At 38.4% G+C, this 23,766-nt stretch overlaps 1 long non-coding RNA gene across 2 annotated transcripts in view; it reads right to left on the bottom strand.

Annotated features, from left to right (window-relative positions):
- The window catches only part of LOC310895441, a 31,134-nt gene extending 9,038 nt beyond the window's left edge, over nucleotides 1–22,096 (bottom strand). Inside the window, exons 1-3 of one of the 2 annotated variants that reach the window (XR_014580692.1) lie at nucleotides 19,895–22,096; nucleotides 18,182–18,320; nucleotides 8,316–10,596 (exon numbers count right to left, since the gene is read on the bottom strand). This is a non-coding gene — a long non-coding RNA (uncharacterized lncRNA). Of the gene's footprint in view, nucleotides 1–8,315; nucleotides 10,597–18,181; nucleotides 18,321–19,894 lie in introns of those variants that run through there. The other variant, XR_014580691.1, reaches the window with a different exon arrangement.
- Between the last annotated feature and the right edge of the window lie 1,670 nt (nucleotides 22,097–23,766).

The following is a 23,766-nucleotide window of genomic DNA, read 5'->3' as shown; positions in this document are numbered from 1 at the left end:
GATACGCTCTTTTTAGCTCAGTACAGTCATTTTAAATCCTTAGATCAGGCTCCATAGGTGTGCCTGCTTGTTCTCCCCTCTCTAGATGTGGCTGTTGTGGGTCAAGAGCTCTGCACTTCTGTACAGGGCAAGGGCTCTTGCAGGTGCCTGCTCATCTCCTGCTTAGGAGTGGATGAATCATTTCAGTCACATTAGGAAAAGCCTATAGTCTTCTACCTCAAATTTATCTGAACGTCATGAAATCTGGAAAAAAATCTTTACAAAAGAACCCTTCCTATCCACAATTCACCTTCTTCTGAATCCACTTACTTCATCTGAGACCAGAGAAAAAGATGACAAAATGCCCAAACTGACAAAGGTAAAGCTCATAAGGAAAGCTCAGTGATTTCACTGCTTGCCATTCATTTGTTAAAAAAGCTTTGTCACTGCATTTGCAAAGGGCACAAATCAATCTTTATGACACATTTGAAAAACATGAAATGTTTTTACCCAGCAATGCAGATAAAGGATTTTACCAAAAACTTGTTTTGGTTTGGTTTTTTTGGGGGGTCCTGATTTTTAGTAATGACAAAAATAAGCTAAAGCTTAAACACAATTCCCTCCCAGAAAAAAAAAAAAAAGTTTTCTTTAAATATTGTGTTTTGTTCATTAAAAAGTTTTAAAAATTATTAATTGTTTAAAAACAAAATATCCCTGCATTTAGAAATTATCAGAGTTGAATGTTCTGATTTTTTGCTGACATGAACTATTACAATTGAATAGTTTCCAAAAGAATACTGCATCAGTATATTTTCCAGCTGTTTCAAAGGGAGGCCTGATTACTTGCTCAAGGCTGTGGATGACATATTGTTGCCAAAAATTGGGATTCCCTGGCTATTTGCTCAAACCACTGGAATTCATCTTCTAATTTGATCACTAGCGATATTTCTGAATGAAGACAGAAGGAAAGAAAGTCTAGAGGCAAAGCTTATTTGCACAAGAATGCAACTCCATTAGAACTACTTATGATAGTCAGGCAATTTGACAATATTTTATGCAGATAAGTAAACACTGGCAAGGGAAAAACCACAAACATAACCAAATTGAAACACAAGCTTTTCTTGAAGGTGTGTTCAAAACCTTTTAAAATGACGGTCAGTCTCAATTATAATATAATTTCTTTATCATGCTAATGATAAAGAACCTCAAAAATGGGCTGATCTCTCTGTCCAGTATGCTTTCTTCCTACTTTTGGAAGATGGTAAGTAACACATCAGCGCAGTAAGGGACATCCACATTCTGTTTTTCAATGCATGGTTACGAAGTAGTGCACATTCCTTGGCATGAATATATGTCATGAACACTATTTACAGAAAATGTGGTCTTCATAAACCAAATACTAGGTAATTACAATATGCAAGTTTAAGCATTATTCTTTCCTGATTTTCATCAATATTGGCGTTTTTCCATCAGTGAACTCTTTTATCAAGTAAATATATATACTCTTTTCACATATTCTGTAAAGAGCACCCTTTCACTAACCAAAGCGCCATCATAATTCAGAATGTTTTTAATGTAAGAGAGAGTACAAAGATCTCCAGGCTTTATTTTTCTGCAAATGTCACCAGTTCCACTTACACTACTGTATCCTGAAACTGGTTTTCCTCTGACCTTATCAAGAACAGCAATTTTCCTGTCTAACAGCACCTGGGATCTTGCCAGAAGAAATCAGAATCTAAAGTAAAGCTCCAAGAGCAGTGGCAGAGTTTGAAAACAGAAGCGTGTCCTTCAGCCTTTAGAGGGCTTCTGTCCGAAGGGAGCTCGCCCTCACGAGGCTGCTGTAGCTCAGCTGAGGGCCTGAGAAGGGCACCTGGCAGTTGAAAGGCTTTCTTGTGTGCATGCATTGGTTTAGCTTAATAGAAGCTAAGCAAAGGGCAAACAAAGCAGCCCCGTAGTACCTTTCTGGGGAAGAAAATCTTGGTGCCCACTGGAACTTCAAAGAACCAAGCTGGCTTCAGAGACGTTGAATCACGTCTTCTGTATAATGCAGACCGTATGCAGCGCCTTGGTCTGATTCCGATGATGGCAGTGGCGCTTGCCAGCAGTTTGCTAAGAATACAGGTTGGCAGAGAGACAGTGTCTGCGGAGGAGCCTCAAGGAATCTAGCTTTCCTAAACTCAGGGAATGGCAGTATTAGGGAGAAGCAGGCGCTGTGTCTTCTATAGCATGTAAGATCGGGTTTATTTGAAATGCAGCTGCACTGTATTAACAGTATTTTGTTTCAGAAAGACTGCTTGGCTCCTAATTACCACAGATGCGTCTGCAGAGAGGACAGAATAGCAAGCTTTGGGCACAATGGAGCTAAGCTTGATAACCAGGAACTGCAGCCAAGGCCCAGACTGCGAGCAGATCTGCGTGAATCACCCTGAGAGAACTGCTGGAGGCCTGAGAGGTTTGCTTTAAAGGGGTCAGGAGTACAGGCTGCTCAGTGGCAGTGAAAGTGCTATTGCTTGCAAATTTGAAAAGATTTACATGGATTCCTGACATTTACTATGGTATTTAATGTGCTTATGAGGATGGTACAATTGCTCAGAGTTTTAAAACTGAAAGCAGATTTTCCAGGTCTTTACTGGCTGAGAATGAGGGTAGTTATTCCCCATTTGGTGGCTCCCAAAGACAAACATGCCAACATGAGAACAAATTGTTCTTCAGTGGGATGTTATTAAATCTAGGCAGGGTTACCTGCAAAGGCTCAAGTTCTGCCAGTCGCCCTGGTAAAAGACTTAATGGTACTAACGTGCTTTTAATTCCTATATCAGCAAGGATCTCAAAAAAAGAACTATTTTTCTTCATTGTTCACAGACCCTGCTATTTAGGAGATCACTCAACTTTGCAAGAATATTTGGCAACTCCAGAGACCTATTCACAAAGTCTTTGTTGAACAGAGCAAGTTGCAGGTAAATCCTACAATCAGTACTTTGCTCTGCTAGGCACTGACTTGCTCCAAAATCTATCCTATGGCATTGCACTCCAACATTTGCTTGTGTATAGCGGTAGGATAATTCTGCTGTTCAGTGTGATATGCAGGAAGGATGGGATGGGTAGGTACATGTTAATGTTTGTGATGAGCTTTGGGTCCCCTTCTGATAACGACTTGGTGTGGAGGGGAAAAAGAAATGTCAAAGTGATGCTCAGGTTATTCCCCAGAGTCTAAGAAAAATTGCGCACTGAAATTTCTCACAGTGTTCTCATTCCTGAGAAGTGGTAGGAAGCACCCCACCTAGGGATCTTCTGAGAAACGAGAAGGAGTAAAATCACTCAAAGGGCAGCATGTGGGGGAACCGTGCCAACGATGGAATTGGAGGATTGCAATCCATTTAACTCAGACACCTAGGCGCATCTCTAGTTTGTAGACTTCATGGCAGCTTGTCTAGATTTACAGGTTCATCCTGCTGCTGTAGGAGGTTCTGCAAATTCAGCCTCTCCATCATTGCCCCATTTCAATTAAAAATATAACTGACTGAACTGTTTTTCTTTCCAAAACTGAAATCCCCCCTCTCTCTCAAGCACCATGGGGACATAAACCTGGGTAGCCTCCTTGAGGGGAAATTCTCCAAAGTCACCAGGTGGTGCAAAGCCACTGGCAAAGATCTTCTTAACCTACAGGCTGGAAAACAGGGCATTTAAAAGGCAGAGTTATTTCAACTATCAAAGGCGATGCATTGAAAAAAACAGACAGACAGTGCCTCCTCCATTATTTCTCAAATACACTATCTCACTTCTTTTCAGATAAGTGCACCTGCACTCATTTCTCATAAACTCATTTTTTAAAAAAATAGAGGCCATCTATATTTACACCAGAATGTGAAATAATAAATTGCCCAGTTTCCTACTAATCATGGAGAAAATAAGGAGTTCATCACACACAGAAGCTGAAATTTCTTATTGCAAGAAAAAAATTTACTTAATCATAAAAAGTGCAACATTAGAATATATGTAAAATTTCTCATAAGTTTATGCTTTTGTTAATTGCTCCTGTTAGGGGAATGTAATGTCAAGGGTTTCTAAAACAAAAGATTCACTTTTAAAATACACAGTCAAAGGCTTTCAGGTATCTGAAAAGTTCATGTAAATACTTTCTTTAAAAACAATTAATCTGCACCCTGAATATTTCTTCACACTCATTCCAAGTACATTTCCTTGTGCCAGACATACATAACTTTCCCTGCCAAAAGTTCTATTTCTCTGTGTCTCATTCGGTATTTTATCAGATTGGATTGTAAGACATCTGACATGAACCTATTATTTTCCTTATTTAAAATATTTAGTATATGCTGTATTATGAGTTATATTTCACCAATAATAAATGGTAATCATTCAGGCGTCTTCCATAAAATGATCATTCTAATATATTTTATGCATTTTCTAATATATTTTTATGCATTTTATAGCCTCTACCTCTTTCAATTTGCTCTACTATTTTCTTATTCTGTGACTCTACTTTCATGCCCTCCAAAACTGCTGTTGCTGCTCTTTTTTCTGTTGGTCTGGACATAGCAGGTCTGGTCAGGCAGCACGGAAGCTATCAAAAATTTGCTGCCTGATCAGGGTTTTGTTGTTGTTGACAAATAATTACTGACTACCTCTGTTCCCTCTTTCACTTTCTCTCCATCCTTCTCTTTGCCTGCTATTTTCCCCCTCTCAGGCTTCAAGCTGAGACTACGCTCTCTAACATTTTCTAGTTCATTGGAGGTCATTAGCAAACAGCTTCAGAGAGGCTAGACAGCATGTTTGCTTTTTTCATGTTGCTGTATTTCAGTTTTTGATGGGACAGAATGTATTAAGATCTACTCCAGTACTCTTCATTTCACATAAGCTCTTTGCTCCTTATGATCTAGGAAAAAAAAAGTATACACATACTGCTTCTTGCTTTCACAGCTGAGAAACAGCAGAGCCACAATTTCAAAGGTAAAGAACATGCTACTCTATACAGACATTGGCAGATGCCTTTACATCACTGATACAAACGCCCAAATTGAATTCAAGTATGTGACCAGGTGCTTTATTATTTATGTATGGAATTAAATTATAAGCTGTATGTATAATAAAATACATGTGCAATTGTAATGCATAAAGCCTTGAAAATCTGCCCCATTGTGCATTTTTATAGCTTATTTTTCAAAGTCACCAAGTTCTTATTACAAGCCTGTTTTAGACCCTGCCAAATTCTAGAGACTGTTTGTCAGACCATTCAAGCCTGCCAAAATTGCCTCCTCCAGCTAGCTCTCTGGAATACAAAGCCATCTAAATCTAATAGGTCCTACCCAGAATGAGATTTTGAACTATTCAAATCAACTGCTACCAGCACATTTTCTTCACAGAGAATGGTATTCCTCTGAAGGGATTCCACATTCTGAATAATAGGCAGGGAAAGTCTTGATAAGGTTGGGAAGTGAAAAGATAAACTGTTAAAATAGTAGTTTAAGAGACTATTAACAAGTAAACAGGAGTTTTCAGAGCGACCTATTTTCTGTGGAGGAAACAACGAAAAACCCAAAGATCAATTGGAGGAGGAGGCAGCAGCAAAGGACTCCTGGGGATTCTAGAGGAAAGGTTCATTTGAGAAAGCAAGGAAAGTACGGCAGCAGACAAAAAAAAAATCATTCATTCATTCTTTCAATAGCATTAAGAGAATTTGCATATCGATTCCTGTTTCAGAGGCTTTGAGATTTTGTTTTTCTCCAGCTGTTTTTCTTATCAGTGTGGCATGCTTTCTCTTCACACACACAGCCACTTAGCTCTCCAACATTCTCTTTAACAGACTGCTGGCATCTTTCAGCTGCTCTCAGGCCTTCCCTTTTAAATCTCCCAGCTGCCTCTCTTACCCCTCACATTACTGGCCTACTCATCTTGTGTATTTTTTTTAAATCATTTCCAGCTGCCACATTTGGTGCTCTAGATATTTTTCATTCTCTCTCTCCCCTAGAATACGTCACTTTGGAGTGTTTCTGGGGGCTAGTGGGTTGACAGCAGATTTCCAAAGCCTCTTTTTGCTCTAATAGGAATCTCATACGAATCCTCTCAAGATTTGCACCAAACCGATCATTTCTTGTGGCTATTGGTGAATGCTGGGAAGGGGACAGGAGGACATCATGCTGCTAAATCCCCAAGGTGGTAAAAATACAACGGTCAATGATCAGATAGTCGAATCTCACCTCTTACCCTTTCACAGATCTCATGTATCTTGCTCTCTGTCCTCTAAATAGTGCCCAAGCTCCTACAGTGTGTGCAAAGGTTCTGAAATTTAGAAGAAATTTCAACTTACAGTTCAGAATCACTTGCTCAATGGTGTCCTGATTGTTACATTGCTTTTGTAGACTGCAGTCTCTGGAACTGACACAGAAAAGGCTTTATGTATGTTTAAGAAACATACTTCAGTATATGTGAATTCTTTGACTTTCATGGTCAAGAAGTAAACTGTAGACACCGTGTAAATGACTGTTTAGACACACATTCGGTGGTTATTCTCATGCACTGTTTTGCACTTTAAGAACTGGGTAATGCTTTCATTTTATCTTGGCTTTGCAAAAGTTTATACCAAACCTACATGGCTATAGGAAACCTAATTAAATTTATTCAAAACTAAATTCAAAGTTATTAGACTTCCTTTTCTTCCTAACTTTGGCAAAAGTCAAATGAAAATCTGGCCAGGGGGAGGTACTTAAACATCATGGAATCGGTCTTCTACAAGCTCCCTTTCAACAATGTCATTTGAATAACCATGCTTGAAGGTTCAGGGAAGAATTGTAAAAAACAAAGCAAAACAAAGCAAAAGATCTTATCTGCATATCTTGTAAGTTTTTATCTGATTTACCCAGAACTTTTCCTTTTTCTTCAAGACCCTTTTTTAAAAATCCAGATAGAAGCTGATTTACCCACTGGAGTGGACTGGGTGAAGCACGTTCTCAGCAACAAGCGTGCACTGTCCACAGCTGAGCAAAAGCAAAATGTGTCAGCATCCAGCACTTACATTGAAATAGGTCACAAACTTAGAAAAATCTCATTTATAAACAGTCTGCAGAAAGGAGCACCTGTTTGAAACTGCCTAAGGAAGAAACCCTCCTCTGCCACTGTGGAGGATGGCTCCCCTCCTCATCCTCTTTTCTTTTCCTCTGAAACTCCTGGAACAGGGAGAGGAAAAAAGGACTCCTGGATGTGCTTGCTCTGAATCGCTAGAATGAAAAAAGAATTGTGCATTGAGGCTTTGAAAAACATCAAGAGCAGCTTGCACTTTAAGAACTGATTTGGTCACTACAGTGGTCAGGATAGGAGCAAGCATAAAATTGGCAGGATAAAGTAGAAGAGGGGCTGGAAGAAAGGTTTTAAAGAGAATCATAGACATTTTCACACTGCCTAAAAACTGTTCCCCTGCCACAGTGGCCATCTCCACTGTCCAGGGAAATAACTTAAAGTTCTTCAGATACCTTCAAAGAACTTTGCATCAGTTCTTGTGGTCTTGCCTTCAGATTAGATGATTTTAATAAAATGCATTAACAAACATTTTCCAACAAGCATGAGTGTGGATGAAGTCAGGGCAGCTTTGGGCTCTTCAGAACACACATGATTGTTACCCAAGTTCCTCCCCAGTTTGGTTTCTGGTGCTTCAAAAAAGCTTCTCTAATGCTCTTGAAAGAATCTGCAAGTCGGCTCATGAAATAAAGGAGAATCAAATTCCACAATTAACTAGGCAGTCATCTAGCACATGCAGCTCTCCATACTTGCCAAGTACTATCAATACTCTAAAAAAGAACCCTATTAATAAGAAATATTATATGGATTAGACTAAGATGGGGTTGCCTAGTTCCAAAGAAACCAAATATGGTGACTGTGACACAACACTGTACCTTCCACATGAGATCACCAGATATCTTTGATAGTGAAAAATGAGAATGGGATTATATATTCAGTATGCAAAATACAGAATCACTTTCTATATCTAGGGTTGCATCAAGTTAAATGGCAAGAATGGGATCAAATACTTTCCCTCTTTAAAACAAAAATAAAACAAGCAAACAAACAAACAAAAAATCCCCCACTTATTGTCACATTCCTGCAGTCATCAGACAAGCACTCTCTGATGATGACAAACACTACAGTTCTATATGGTATTTTATGAGTGCTGAATACTGTAGTCTGGTACAAAGCAGAAATTGTGTCTAACAGAGAAAATGCAAAGTCATTTCCATAGGCCTGACTTTATTTTAGGAAAATTATCTTGCTCCCTGGCCAAGAGACGCGTAGAACCTCTGAGTTACTGGTGGAAGGAGCTTCTTCTGGCTGCTTGTAAAAGGAGGTGAGGGGGACTAGCTCAGCTAAGATAAAGCTCTCTTCTGGGGATTCTTCATCCTGCTCCATGCTGGTGAGGCCTCACCTCGCGTACTGTGTAAAGTTTCAGGTGCCACAACATAAAAGGAATATAAAACTATTAGAGAGCATCCAAGAGAGGGCTACAAAGATGGTGAAGGGTCATGAGGGCAAAGATGTATGAAGAGCAGCTGAGGTCCCTCGGTTTGTTCGGCCCAGAGCAGAGCAGGCTGAGGGGAGGCCTCATGGCGGCCTGCAGCTCCCTCACGAGGGGAGCGGAGGGGCAGGCGCTGAGCTCTGCTCTCTGGGGACAGCGACAGGACCCGAGGGAACGGCATGGAGCTGGGACAGGGGAGGGTCAGGCTGGGTGTTAGGGAAAGGTTCTGCACCCAGAGGTGGTTGGGCACTGGGACAGGCTCCCCGGGGAAGCGGTCATGACACCGAGCCTGCCAGAGTTCAAGAAGCGTTTGGACAATGCTCTCAGACACATGGTCAGATTTTGGGGTGGTCCCCTGGGGACCCAGGAGTTGGACTTCATGATCCTTGTGGGTCCCTTCCAACTCAGGATATTCTGTGATTCTAGCTTTGTTTTATTACATGTAAAAAGTTTTCCACTGTTTTTTGTTTGCTTTTGAAGAGAAATATAAGACAGGGATTGCCAGATTTTGCATCTCTGATTAAAATTGAACTAAGTCCTGAAGATAGTTCATAGAGACTATCATAAAAGCAATACAGCAACACAATAAATTACGAATGTATTTTATCAGCAGCAATAGTACTCTGTTGCTAATTCACAGAACAATCTCTTGCAGCCTGAAAGATATAAATTTAGATTACGATATCAGAGATTGTCAGTAAGGAATATTAGTAAGAATAGCCTGCATTTAAATAGACCATTTGAAACCACTGGAGGAAAATGTTCAAGATACATTTTAACTAGTTTCCATTTCAGAAGGATCAAGATGGATTTACTTTGTGAAAATTTGTAATTGAAATTATCAAAATATGTCTTTTGTAAAGAGTGGCATCTCCTGTAAATAGTTCATTAAAGAAGGAAAAACTGTCTAAGCAGAGATGAAAATGGAAGGAATATCTTCCACCACATTTCTCCTTGTTTGAAATGATGTTTTCTCTGAAAAAAAAAAAATCCTTACAGCAAAATTGCATAAGTATGTAGTCCATTTAAATGTTCATCTACAAGGGTGAATGAAGTGCACAAGGTCTTCTAAAGGCTTGGAGGGAAGGACTATTATTTTTGTTTAGATTAGTTTTCAACATTCATCTTCCAATAAATCTAGTGTCAGCATCTAGTTAACTGAGCTGACACTGTGTAGATGCTGTACAATGTTTATATTACATGTGGTACATATTTCCATGTTGCTTTTGCAAATGAACATTTGTAACTCTAAAAGTCACACACTGTAAGTGAAGAACAGATGTCACAGACTTGAATCCCTATCATTGAACACTAAGGTATGAGAGAATGGGAGGAATTAACCAAATATAGTAAACAATTTCACATAATTGCATATTGAATTTTATCTCATATATGCTATGGAATACCAAACACATATGTAACACATTTATTTTATGCATAAAACACAAGTATTTTTTGCATATTGGGTATCTTCTTTTCATCAACAAATTATTTTAGTGTTGAGACAAAATTGTCTATTTTCACTTGTGCACACTTCAATGAACACAGCTGTCTAAAAGCCTTTCCCTACACAGAATTTCCTACAACATTTCTACTGTGTTACACAATCATGGACTCATCCAGATTGGAAAAGACCTTCAAAATCACCAAGTCCAATCATCAACCTGACCTACCAATTCCCATCGCTAAACTGTGACCCTTAGTGCCATGTCTACACGCCTCTCAAATACCTCCAGGGATGAGGACTCCACCACTTCCCGGGGCAGCCCATTCCAATGCTGATATACTGTGCAACACCCTCTCTGTGAAGGTGTTGCACAGTTTATCAGTTCTTTAATGAGGATTTTTGCTCACTGCAGTGTGAATAAATGTGCATGCATCTGCATGTTGGTTAAAAGCCAGACAACGCATGGAATGTAAAAGATGCACTCACCACGGAACAAACATAGGTGTGGTACCACAAAGCTGCAAACCCAAACACCTCAGAGGACTGTGTAGAGGAGGGGACTTTCAAATAAGTTTAGTATCAGTCGGTCATATTTTATCCTTTTGTAGCTTTCACTGAGTTTGTCCAATGACATTGTGTGGTGGGTGCTCTTGTAAAAAAAAAAAAAAAAAGAAGAAAAAAAAAGAAAAAAAGCTAGAAAAATACAGATATTAGTTCATGTTTTAAGAGACGTACAGATTATATAAATTCTTTCAAAATACTTGAGTGATGAGCTGGAATTATTGCAGTTTTAATGGTCATTTTTACCTAGTTAAGACAGTGGACCAATACTGAATGTCTATTAAATGACTGTTATGCAGACAAAATAAGGCAGCAGGCTTTTTATAAGTCAGTAGTCATGGCAAAGGTGGGTTATTTAAAAAGTTGTGGAAAATGTTTTAAAAGTTATTGCATATAAACAAAATGATTGTTAGAAAGTCTCAGTTCTTCATAAAGCTGTACCAGAATTTTACAGCCTGAGAATCAAGGATCATGCTGTAACGTCCAACATTCCCTCCGTTATTCAAACGCCGCACTTGTGTGAATACGAGCATTAGGCTATGCATCATTACTAGTCTCCTTCCTCTTTTTAGGACAGCACCCCAAGTGTCCTGTCAGTAGGTACAACCCATAGAGACGACCAAATGTTTGCTGCTACAACACACCCACGGAGCTGGTAACGGGCAATCCCATTTTATCCCACACACCACCAGCCAAAATAGCCAGTAGTGCTGCCAGACTCAAAATACCTCACTATGTCCTTTTGATAATACCAAAGGACAGGAGGCCCACAAATTCAGATCCGTCACCCTTCTGAAACAGACGGAACTCACTGGGAAAAGTATCATAAAACAAGTGAAGAGCCAATTGTATCATAAAACTTGATTTGAGCCAGTTGAGCCAGCTCTATCATAAAACAACTGAAGAGCCAACTGGCATGTATTCCACTGCTTTTTCACCATTGATGTGAGCTTTACTCACTACCTGTATAGACTACCTGTATAGCTACTGATACATAGGTTTGATAGCAAGTTATTTCATAAAGCACGTAACATGTTCTAAATACATCCATTTGTGCTGAGCTGTAACACTGCAAAGCTATCTGAATGCAGAGCCCACAGCATGACAGGTATGACTGAGGCTCTCAAGTGCAAGTTATTCTTATAAAGCCCAATGCAAAGTTCAACAACTGAGCTTTTGATCCACAGCATTTGGTCTGTGACTCACGCAGGAATTTGACACATTCAGACTTTGCTGTAAGTATCTTGACAGAGGCTTCCTATGTGGTTAATGAAAAATTAATAGAATAACATCTTGCACTCAGATCAGTCCATGGCTCACCGATGCCTACCAGCACAGCCTCAGAGCCCCTGCTTCCCAATGGCACATCTGTGTCCAGCATCTGAATTGTGTGTCTACTGGGGAGGCTTTGTGGGCATGACTGGACAATGACCTGACAATATACAATATAGAAGCCGCTGTTGATTGGCATATATTTTTGCTACAGTCACATAAATAAAGTTTTAAATCATTAACAGCGTGCACATTTCTAGTTGGAGATTATATTTCAAATAATTCAAACAATTGCATGAATGCTGTGACAGACATGTAGCAGCTATAAATCAGCTGATCTCTAAAGCTTTCTGTACAGGTCTGGTGACCTAGAAGAACTGAGAATCTGACCTGAAACATTTAATAGGTAAAAATAATTGTTACAAATAAGAGTCTACTTCAAAAATATTAAGAGAAATATTTATATCACAGTCTCCAAAAATATATTAGCTGATTAATACTACCCAAAGACATAATCCTTGCCCTAAACAGGTAACAACCTCATCTAGAGATAAAGGAAAGAAGGGAAAAATACAATAGCAGAGAAGTTTAATACAGTACTATCTTCAAATTCTGCAGTGTTTTCAATATTAACGATGATTTATCTCACAAACAGAAGTTTGAAGAGGATGGGAAGAACACATTTGTTCTGGCCCAAATTTAATTTTTAGTTAAAATCAAAAAGCCCCAAGCCACTGTCAAAGCAAAACTGCCACCCAAAGCCATCCCCAACTGACAAAACAATCTGTGATTGTATTTAAAATACCTAGTGGGTGGCCTGTCCAGATTTTGTACCACAAAAAAATGGCCCCCAGACACAAAGGAAGTAAAAAACATGCTCAAAAAATCTTTGGCACGGGAAACAATTATGTAGCAATAATGAGGTGGCAGTAATGAGGTTGGGTTTTGATCCCAAGCTAATTCAAACACTTGGAAGAGGTACCAAAATGTACCAATATACCAAATAAGTCCCACTCCCCTTTCAACTTTGAGAGAAGAAAAGAAAGAAGGGAAGGAAGGGAAGGAAGGGAAGGAAGGGAAGGAAGGGAAGGAAGGGAAGGAAGGGAAGGAAGGGAAGGAAGGGAAGGAAGGGAAGGAAGGGAAGGAAGGGAAGGAAGGGAAGGAAGGGAAGGAAGGGAAGGAAGGGAAGGAAGGGAAGGAAGGGAAGGAAGGGAAGGAAGGGAAGGAAGGGAAGGAAGAAATGGGAGAGTAAGTTTTTACAGAATTAAGTCCTATGAATTAATTAGGAAATCTGCATTAAAATTGTAAAAATTTGAAGATAATGTAGAGGGAGCCACAGGATGAATTGTAAGCACTTTCAATTCTACATTTACTTCCATTGTATTGAAATCACTCTTATTTAGTCTGAAGCTCCATTCAACAAACAAATTGTGCCTGAAACAACAAAAAGTAGCTTGGCCAAGTTTCCTAACAGATCTGCGGATAAGACCACAAAACACTAGGCTACAGGGAAAAGCAGTCGACTTGGCAAGTCTGCATGTGGCATGCTGACCTTTTTTTCAGAAAAGGTCACCAGAGAGTCAGGTTCCTGAACTTCCCAGGGATTCTGCAGCTCTAAAGCTAGGGGTGTTCCAGACTATAGCATCATGACAGCCTAAAGCAAAATGAATTAATAAGTCATTTTTTTAGTTCCCACAAAACCTTTTCAGGAGTCTAGGAGCGATCAGGAGTGGTATCAGTCCAGTTCTCAGTGGTCAGCAACTGTGAGCATTGCTGAAAGCCTCAGAAAGAGCACATAAAAGCAGGTGCACTTGGGTGAAAGGCTGCACGTTTTGGGGTTTATGGGAGGAGGTCTGACTGTCTGTTGTCTGCTCTGAGCATAACTAAGAGAGTGTGGCTTACAGTGTTATCAAGCAGCTCTCTTTGCCACATTCAATGCACTTGAAAAGAAAAAAAAATAGTCTGTGATTTTTTTAACAAGTATTTTTAGTGGAATAAAAGCACACTATACACCTCCAACTGCAGGAAGCAAGTGCTAAGCCATGACAGGTTATAATAAATTGATTTGCTAAACAAGCAAATAGAAACCCTTGAGTTCCACAGCACTTTAAGCAATGGAATGACAGACTGAAACAGGTTTAACCCTGATACTAGGTTAAATCTTAAATTATGTGTGCAAAGTCTTTCGGTTTTTCAGGGTGTGGCTCACATACAGAATGGTAAAACCAGTTTTTAAAGAGGAAAAACTCAGAGTAATGATTTTAAAGAATCATAGAATAACTCAGATACAGAGCTGTAGATGACATAAATCATATTATTATTAATTTCAAAGGAGCTATAGTTGCTGCACTGTTGAACTTTCTGATGAAATTATGTTAAAATTTGTAAAATGTGCTTTTATTTTATCAATGTTATATATTTTTAGATATAGCTCCCTGGTTTCATGTTTTTAGGTTACATCAGGAAAAAAAATTAGATTTAAATAAGGCAGAAGGAACTGCATGAAAGGACTCCCTTGCTGAAATTAAGAAGATAAGCAAAAATAGGGGGGTTGGGCTAGATGATCTCCAGAGGTCCCTTCCAATATGACCAATTCTGTTATTCAGTAACAGATATTTATACATACATTATGTATCATATATCATATGATATACACTATATAATTTACATTGTGTCTATCATGTAAATAAAGGGAAGTTAAAGAAAAACTAAACTGATTATTTGCTTTAAATAGATGTCCAAACTGAAAAAGTATTAGCAAAGAAAAACAGTAAAAGAGAAAAAGAGAAATTTCTAAGAGATATTTTAATGACACACTGCAATTCAATGCGTATAACGACAACAGAGATGAAACCATTATGACTACTAGTACTGCAATCCTTATACAAACCAGATCACTCATATGTGAAGCATCATATACATGTCATATACATGACAAACCAGTTGCAATACAATACTGCTTCACTTGTTCTTATCATTCTGCACGTAATCACACCTCTCCAGCTAGTCTGATGTCCATCAATACTGCATAAGGGGAGCTAGAAGTGCACCCCTAGCACCCAAAAATGTTTTTTAAAAAAAAGAGGGAATGTGATTGCTTTTCAACCAAGTATTAACACCAGGCAGGACTTTCTGCTGCCATACAGAAACTGAATAATCATGCCCTGTGCAGGTGGAGCGTGGGAGGTGAAATCCACAGGCAGTGAATGAGGTGGCAGGGCAAGACACATACCCACCCACACAGCAGCTGCACCAGTCAATACCCCCAATATCGGAAGGAGACGAGCTTTCTTCAGAGGTAAGCTGATTCAGCTGCACAAGGGCTTTAGGAGGTTCTTGCTGACATTTTTGCTAATTATTTGCTGAATTACAGCTATCTCCTATCAAATAAGGGTAGCAGCTCGGCTGACTTCAGCTGGAACAGGAGTAGGCCCATAAGGACTGCCACCTGCTCTTTCAAATCAATGGCTAAACTTGTGTTGACTTCAATCATCCTGGAACAAACAGACCTTTAAACCTGGAGCTCTCCCTTAAAAAAAAACAACGGACTAAAGTCAGCAGGTGTTTTGCTCAGAAAGGTTCCTGTATGAACTTCCAATTTCTAAAAACAGCCCCAGGACAGATAAAACTGCATTGGCACTGGCAATCTTCTACTTAGTGTCTATACTGAGATGCATTCTTGTAAGAGTAAGAGACTTGAACGTCTGTGAGGATCTGAGCCTTCATTCGTTATCCTCTTCCTGGTCAATATTAGGAAACGTGAATATGTAGATACGTACTTTAACTCACACATGAAGCTAATTGTTCTCATGCTCTTATTTTTTGGCATTCAGCCAACAGCCAGATACGCATTGTAACTATGAATCTAAGTTTTGTTTGTATTCTTTACAAAATTAATATTTACATATCTGAAAATGAAGAAATTAAATAGGAAGTGATTGATGTCCTAGAACCAATATCCAAAATGTCAACAGGAGAGTGAAAAATAAAGTAACTAGTGAAAGCAAACAAATAATAGGCCCTTCTGTTCTGCTTTTGTTAATTGCTTTTTTTTTTTTTTTTGTTAATCTGCTTTTTGTCAGGGACCACACAAGATATGCAACCTTTTGGCTGGGGACGTGTATCACAATAAAAATCAGGACAACCACTCAACAAACCAACCTTGAACAAACCCCCTATGTGGAACATCAGTTTCTCTTCCAATTTTGTTTAATAACACTGAAAACAAAAAAGATTTAAGGAAGATCTGCTAGTGAGGATTCCTGGGAAAGCTACACTACAGAAATATTTCAACTTTTGAAAGGTTACCACATTAACACTGGTGAACCATTATAGCTATTGATGGATGACTGGGAAGAAGGAATTATATGCGTTGCTCACCAGAACTGATGATGGAGATCAGCCTATGGTTCCAAGTATGTTAATGTGAGAACCCTCTTCTCTTTTGTTTCCCTAAAAGATTTCACTCTATTGTTTCTCCAGTGTATTTTATTTTCCTTTTGTTAAGTGCTATACAAGAGAACTCTCAACAAACTGTCGACAAAATGCAACCCAAGGTCCCCCAGTGCGGCTCATAACTTTTCTTATCCCTGAGGTACATACACAGGAGATCACAGAAGCCACAGTCAAACCACTCAATCAAGCTGATAGGTTTGGCTGATTATTACAGGTGGAATGAAGCTAGTGGCTGGAAGAGGCTGACATTTCAGGATTGGTCAGCTCAGATGCAAGCAACAACATTTTATATACTGTGGGGTCAATATGCGCCTTTAATGCTGGTTTGACTTTTTAAGTAATACTTCCTTCATGGCGATATACAACTGTTTTGGTTAATACCCTGTAATGTTTTATAAGCGCAACAAGACACACAGCATTGAAACAACACTACATAAGCTGCAACGCCTGAGTTTATCTTATACTGGGAAATGACTTGGAGCTGCTTACAACACATGCATAACTGTAAATCTAATGGAAGACCTTAAAAGTGCTTTTGGGCCACAGATTCTTTATGAAGATGTTTCTGGTTTCTTTCTTTTACATTGAAAATTTTTACTTTTTATCCTAGAAGGATATGTGGGATGTTGGATAAAATGATCTTTTTATTAACTATTATTATTTGGTTGTTTCACAATATTATAAATGGTATTTTATTTACTGCTGAATTTATATTGTGTTCTAAGCAGTTTTGTTTTCCTTCAAATCTTAGTATACTGTCAGCCATATTAGCTGATATTGAAATATCAAATCTTCATTGTATTTCTCTCATGCTCATTTTTTCATACTTAGGGATAAGCCAGGGCCAGTTCTAAGTTACAATAGTGGAAATTTATATAGAACCAACGGTATTGTTTCAGAGTTACTGATATAACTGAACCAGAATCTAAGCTGAAGTTCTTATTTACACCAACACTTTATATATTTTTAATGATCATGATCTAATTCATAAATCAGCTTTAGAGTGATGTTTTCCTTTCTTTTCCTTTAGGAAGATATAAGAATGTCATGTTTGATGGGGGGATTAAAAGAGAACTCCAAGATGAATTATTCAGGAGAGCAAACAATATTCTTCTTGAAAGAAAATGATAGCTTCTAGAAATATGGTGCAGTATGTACAGAGCCCAAGTAAATACAGTGAAGCAAGAAAATAAAAATGAAATAAATAACTGGTTTTGAAACAAAAAGATTGTTTCTCATACCTAAATCATTGGCCCACATTTATTCAAGTGAAACATCAACCTGGAAATGTAGGGTGAAGTGCTGATCCCGTTAGTCACTGGCAAAACACTCACTGACTTGAGGGGGAACAGGATTTCACCCCAGCAGTGTGAATTATTTACAGTTCTTTCTAATCCATTTTAGGCATCAAACTTATATATGCTGTTTTCCTTTTCTTTGCTCCTCCTTCCCTTCTTGGAAAAAAAATAAAAAATAAGTAGACTGGAAAACAATCTGGCTAAAAAGGCAAAAATTGTTTTTGGCTTTATATTTGTTCCTCTATTTTCATAGCAGAAGTTAATTCATAGATTACGGTAATTCAAAAAGTAAGGGAAAAAAGCCAGCCATTGTACAAAGTATATCAGGCTAAGGTCCTTATAAAATTAAAAGCCCTTCTAAATTCAACAGAAGAAATAATTCTGCAACAGCTGAATAAGAAAAGCATACATTGAGAAGGACAGATTTCAGAAAAGGTGGCTGTTCTCAAGAAGCTCTCAGAGTACTGCAAAATAAAAGGGTGGCTCTCCATTTGCCATGGAGAAGGTGAAAAGTAGGGTAAATGACTCTGCTAGGCACTTTGCTGCTGTGCCTGATCAGCAACTTGTACCTAATCTAGGCAGTCATCTTTTGTAAAATAATAATTTACGCTGACAAAACTGCATATTAATATAAGTAATGTACTGTACCTAGGGATCCATGCCAGCTGTCTCATTTTCCAGGAGGATGTAAAACTGAGATATCCTCAGTCTTCCAAGTCCGTGGTTGAGGGAGAGGTTGAAGGAGCAGAAGAAAATTCACACTGCTGTCACTCCTGGCATTCCACTTCTGTATTGGAAAAGCATAAAACACCTCAGTACCTTTCAAGAATAAATCACAGATTTCAGAGACTGACATTCAGAACTTCGCCTCTACCTTCTATATTAGGATTAGTAAGCATACTAAGCCTTGACAAAGCCAAGCATGGTGTAAATAGTGAGGTAAAGGTCTTTATTTTCTAGCAGAGTGAACTGTTCTAATGGGGGGACTGAGTGGCTATCTCACTTTCCCCCACTTCTCACCCACCCAGAGCAAAGGAGCTTGGAGATGGACAAAACCAGCTAAATACACTGTTGGTAGAAGGGAGTAGCAAATGTTACTCAGCAGCAAATTAACTATAGTTAATTTGAGATAAAGAACAAAGGAATTCTGTCTCTAAGGGGGCTTCTCTGACACACACGTCCTCTCTTATGAACTACTCACTGAATAAGGACACAGTCTAGTAAAGTGTTTGGAACAACACTAAATAATACCTGTCAGAATACACATCTAGTTACCTGCTCACATTGCTGTTTGATTTCCTGTGTTCTGTTTGTAAAAATTATAACCAAGTTCTCAATTCATGTGATTTTACCACGTATTTTGCATGACTTGCTGTTTTACTTAAAGCATCATTTCCTAGAATCTGGTGATTTGACATAATGAAGTCAAATAAAAATTAAGTTTCTAGCCCAGTGGTTATACAGTAGGCCTTGGATTCATGACTTGGTTATTCCTCCAAACTCAGAAACAGCAACAAAAAGAATCTCAAATATCCCCACCTCCTTAGAAAGTCTGTAATTTTTTTCTGTGTCTGGATTTTTTAATACTTCTACTATACAGACTGTCTGGGCTTTCTTATTCAAGAACATTGATCTCAGGGAATCATTCCAGGACAAATTTTAGAGCTGGCCCTATGCTTTCTATCTCTAGGGACTGAAAAAAAGTATTTGTAATCTGGATTTCCTACGGAAAAAATAAGCTAGCAGATAATAAGCAATATTCAGCAATAAGCTGAAATAGTTCTTACTAAACACTAGATTGGGGATTTAAATTGTTAGTAAAACTGCATTAAGAGGACTAATGCATTTCACGGATGATGTAGAAGCAGCAAGTCTAGACAATGCCTGATCACAACATTGGTGCTATCATATGCATGGTGAAGTAAAGAGACAGAGTGGGAGACAAATGTGAAAGACTAGTAAGACAAATGTGAAAGATCTAGTAAGAAAAAACTGCAGCTGCAAGAAAACAGATTAAAACACCAAATTTTCATGCCTGACCCATTTGCAAGTCCTGAAGGGGACTGGAACTCCTGAGGATGCTGAGACACTTTGGATGAGCCAAAGCAGCTGTGGCACGAAGAAGGTCAGGAAACATTTTTGGTAGTTTTTGACTTTCAGCAATATCTGGGTGCACTTGCATTTTCCTCAGAGATGGCTGGATTACCAAGCACTGACAATGACGAGGTCAAGCTGCAACTATCCTACCAAGATGCTTCACAGCTCATTTCTGGGGCTGGCACGGTGTCCCAGCACCATGGTGAAGCTGTCCTGAAACCCAAAGCAGAACCGTATATTCAACTACAAAGCTTAACGCAGTACCTCGCTCTGTTTAGTGGCACTGATGCATAGCCAGAGGACACTGCTGGTCTTTCAGAGGATCCCATGAGGCCTAGATGGAAAGAAACAACTAAGAAGCTCGAGCAGAAATGCTAGTGATTCTAAAATGGGAAAATTACCATTGACCAATGAGTGAGACTTTGCCAATCAGTATGCTCCTTCCATAGTTTTCATATGTGACAAAAGAGTAGTTGCAGGTGATGTAATGCTGCATTCACACACCTGCTCTTTCCTTCCTCTGATTCTCAGTTAAATCACCCTCCTAAAAAGTATTCCTTACAAATTTCTGCTTGTAATTAAAATCATGAAACTTCACTTGAAATCTGTATCAAAACCTAGCACTGCTTAAAACAGGATTTTAAGCAGTACCACAGAAGCCTATATCTCATGATAATAAATAGATAGGGCAGTGTAAATACGTAGCAGAATTGGAGCCCAAGCTTATGATACTCACTGAGTAGCTTTCCCAATAGAACAGCTCCATAGAAATGAATTAAAACATCAAATTGCCATTAGAGAAAATAGTCACAAAGATTAGTATTTGTGAGATCAGGACGTTTTCCCCTTGGATTCAGCAAAGCCCCTAAACATTTACAGAATTATAAACAAGTGAGTAATTCCATCCCTGTGCTACAAGCTGCTCAAAAACAACTGGAATGCCTAAGTGCTCTGCTACACAGGGATGCTGTTACTCACATATTTAGTGATAAGCACGTGCTTCTTATTTAACTTTTTATGTTGCCATGCCTAAAGAGAAGCATCTGTCTAATTAATGTACAGTTACGAGAGTCCACACCCCCAGATCTTACTGTATAAAAGACAAGAGAATACAAAGAAGAGACAAAAGCAGTACAGTGACAACTTATCAGCCAAATGTAATTTGAATCTGCCTTAATCTTATTTTTAGGTAGTCTGATTAGATGATGACATATTCAGCCTTATTTCACACTAGCAAGAGAGGAGAGAGTCCACTTTTTTGGCAGAATCTTTCTTTTCTTTTCTTTTCTTTTTTTTTTTTTTTTCTGCGTGTCTTGATGCTGGATCTGTACAAGATACCCACAAAGCATTCCTCACTGATCCATTTAGTTAATCAACTGTGTGCTGTTTTTCAAATTCTGAAGACTAAACTGTAGATTTGGTAAGCAAAGGACATCCTGAGAAGTACTGAATGCACTCAAATATTACTTAAGCAGATCTATCAAGTGACACTACCAAGATTTCCACAAAATATTCCAATTTGTTTTCACCTCAATATGTCCTTATGCAATTTTACTTCATATTATTTTTTCTGCATTGCCCCAGCAAAGATAGATCTCATTAAATCAAGGAAATGAGCAACAACATTTGTGTTTTTCTCCAAACTCATCTATGAATCATTTAGGTGCAACAGGGATATCTAACAACCATATATATTCAAAGTCCATTTTCAACAAATACTGAGAAGGTAGGCACTTTCAACAGTTTTATTCTGTGTAAAAACATGCCTGTAAATAAAATATGCACCAGATTATTTTCTTCTAAGTAGGTTACAATTCTGTCATTCTATAGAGATTTTGATAGCCTATCTCTACAGCAGCTTCTGACAAGCACTTTGGAATCCCCACGCAACTTCAGAAATGCATTCTTCTATAAAAGGCAATAAAATATACCAGCCTTGGCACAGATTGTCTGCAGCAGCAAAGTTAAAAAGTAAAATGAAAAAAAAGTTATATTAAATGCCATACACTATACTCCATGACACACTATATTTCAATTGGATATCTTCCAGCAAGAGGGCTTTTAGTATAGACACTTTTTGTATAAGAGCTCCTTAGAATTTCAGGAGGAGTTTGGCATAAATTAGTATCATATATGTATATTTCTGGGATTAATACATTTTTGTCTACATTTTTAAAAGACTGAATGTTTCAATCCTGAAGTTGGTGATCCTTTCCCTGCCAAAGAAGTATACAAATAATAACCTTTACCAATTTATGTTGCAAATACTGGCATTAATATATTTTCTACATATAAATCTAAGCCATTATACGAATGCATTGTTAGACTGAAAGAAAAGTACTCAGCACTGGAATCTGATATTCTAGGCTTTCCTTGCTGAGTGTTGTACTTGATGTCAACACCAAGCAGTTTCAAAACAGATTTTTTATTGCTGTCCAAGCTTTTTTTTTTCTTTTTTTTTTTTTTTCTGGATGTTTTAGAACAATAGCATGTCATCTACTCAATATTTTTACACATTCAGTGTTTTGGAAAGTCCAAAATTTGTACATCTCTCATTTCTTTCTTCTCTTTAGGGGGCTGTTGTTAGGCCTGAGTTAATACTACAAAGTTCTTTATAGAACAACTGCCTTTTGAGATTGACCTTATTTATATAGAAATTGAAGTGGGCAACGCTCTCTTCTCTAATACCATGTTTTCAGGATCTACATCTTACATCTCTCCTTGCGACTGTGTTTCCTCTGTATTATGAGGTCATTTTACAATTACAGAAGCTCCTGCTTTTCCCTTCTTGCTGAATTTATTACTTCTTATGTTCCCTTTACCTTAGTCTTAGCCTTTGACATTTGCCAGCATTCCCCTGGGGAAGTGAAAAGAGCAAAAGAACTTGATTGTTTGGTGTAGCTCCTATGCTTGAAGAAAGCACTAGAAGTCAGGAGGGAAGATGTGCTACAGGGAATTTACTTTAGATATGCAGGGCATTTGCCAGTTTGGTAGCCTCATAAACAGTTCCATGCAAAGAAAATGCCCAGTTGTTTTCCCCTCCTTTTTATGTGCCTGTGATGTGGAAGAATGATGTAGAGTGCTTGACTGTGCTCTTACAATACGAACTTCTAAAACTTTTCTTAAGTTAATGACATTACATTTTCCTCAAATTAAATTGGTATTCTGCAGAAATCAGAAATCATGGTAAATCTGCATTTACCATCCCAAACTTTCTGTTTATGACACTGACACAACACAGGTGTTGGGATGCTTTTTTTCTCTGAGTACTACGGAATACGGACCTTGGGCTTTAATTCAGTCATTCCAGTGTTTCTTTATCCTTTTGGGTTTCCTTTCCAGAAGGAGATCCCTGGGCTTGTTTATTGCTTCTCTTAAGTAGTTTCTGTGTTCTGTGCATTTCTGCAATCAGGTCTTCAGTTCCTGTGCTGTTCTGTTGATTTTGTCTGAATTTCTATACATGCCAAGGAGAAGTAATTCCTTTTACTGCATGCAAGAGGCTGCAGCACCAATTTCTTCCAAGTTCTAACGCCAGTTACATTGTCCACACTAGTGAATTTTGATCCTAGATTGATCCTTGTCCTCAGCTTGCTTTTGCTTATCACTTTCTGCTCATCTCATTTCTGTACTGATATACTGAGGTCTGTGAATTGCTATGGCTATGGTGTCCTTGTTAAAATACAATTTTCTTCATTCCCTGTTTCACAGATGCATAATTAGAACAAATGCTTATATTTCATATTTTACAGTGTTGTTGTCAAGTCATCATAAGTGAAACGTACTTTTTTCTAAAATAAACTATGTATTTAACAGAGAAAATTGCCACCAATTTTTACATAGCCACATGGTTGACTTGGGAAAATGCATGTGGTCTTTTTTTTAAATTATTGACTAATGAGTCCTTTTCCATTGCAAGAATGAACAGTTTCTTTAAAGCCTGTGAATTCATGGTCTTCTCCCCAGACTTCTGTGCAGAAAGTCAGGTCAGCAGTACTTGGAGGTGAAGCAGATTTCAGGTGGATGATCAGACGGCCCTTGGGACGGTGTGGTGATAAGCACCACATAATTGCAAAACCCATCAACTTCCATTTGGCTGGGGTAGGGACTAGCATGAAGCCCACAGAGCCTGACGAATG

This window comes from Anser anser, assembly GCF_964211835.1.
Source record: "Anser anser genome assembly, chromosome: 2".
Taxonomy (NCBI): Eukaryota; Metazoa; Chordata; class Aves; order Anseriformes; family Anatidae; genus Anser; species Anser anser.
The sequence above is the reverse complement of the archived record's forward strand: the minus strand, read 5'-3'. Positions and strand labels throughout refer to the sequence as shown.